The sequence below is a fragment of the Durio zibethinus genome, chromosome 17 (genome assembly GCF_047325235.1).
Source record: "Durio zibethinus cultivar Kanyao isolate XHJ-2024 chromosome 17, ASM4732523v1, whole genome shotgun sequence".
In the NCBI taxonomy this organism is placed as follows: domain Eukaryota; kingdom Viridiplantae; phylum Streptophyta; class Magnoliopsida; order Malvales; family Malvaceae; genus Durio; species Durio zibethinus.
The window spans coordinates 10,270,127-10,270,910 of NC_143178.1; positions in this window are offsets into that span (position 1 = coordinate 10,270,127).

Below are 784 nucleotides of genomic sequence, written 5' to 3' on the forward strand. Positions count from 1 at the left end.
CTATTTAAACATTCCTAAAACTAAAAATTTTATAACATTTTTTTTATTATTACTGTCATTTATTGTTTCTCTTTTTAAGACATTACTTCATTTTTTTCATTTTCACATTTTTTTAAAATAAAAAAAGCAACATGTAATTTCCTTTTAATTTTTTCATACACCTTTCCTTAAAATGTCACCATTTCCTTTTGATCTTCATGCACCAAATGAAATATGAACACTTCATGTAGAAAAAAAAGAGCCCAGAAAATCAAAACTTGCAGAAGCTTAAGTTTAAAAGTCCTTGGCAAACAATCTTCTTACAGAGACCATCAGTAAAAAAACAACAAAACATAGACCTTAAACCATTCTTTTTCACATCAAGTTTTCATATGTCATGTTAGCAACTTGTTTTTTCTACCGAAGAAGACTCGTGAACGGTGAGTTTCCTACATAACATGCACCATGCAAAAACATAAAAAGATGGCAAAAGAATTAAATAGTTTCGGTCTCACCTTTTTACCTTCTGCCTCTCACTTTTGTTGTTTTTTATTTTGGGTTGGTTTCCACTGCTGTTGCTCACATCACTAGTGTTTTTTTACTAGTTTCTGCATCTTACTCTCCATGCCTATTGCCAACGTTTCTACTTTTCCCAATTTCTATTGCTGTATATTTTTTAGTTTTCATTTTGTTTCTGTGGCAGTATATTTTTTGGTTTTTGTTTTGTTTCTACTGCATTATTTTTTTTTGTTTATGTTCTGCTTGCCGTAGCATTTTTTTTTGTTTTTGTTCTACTTTTGCTACA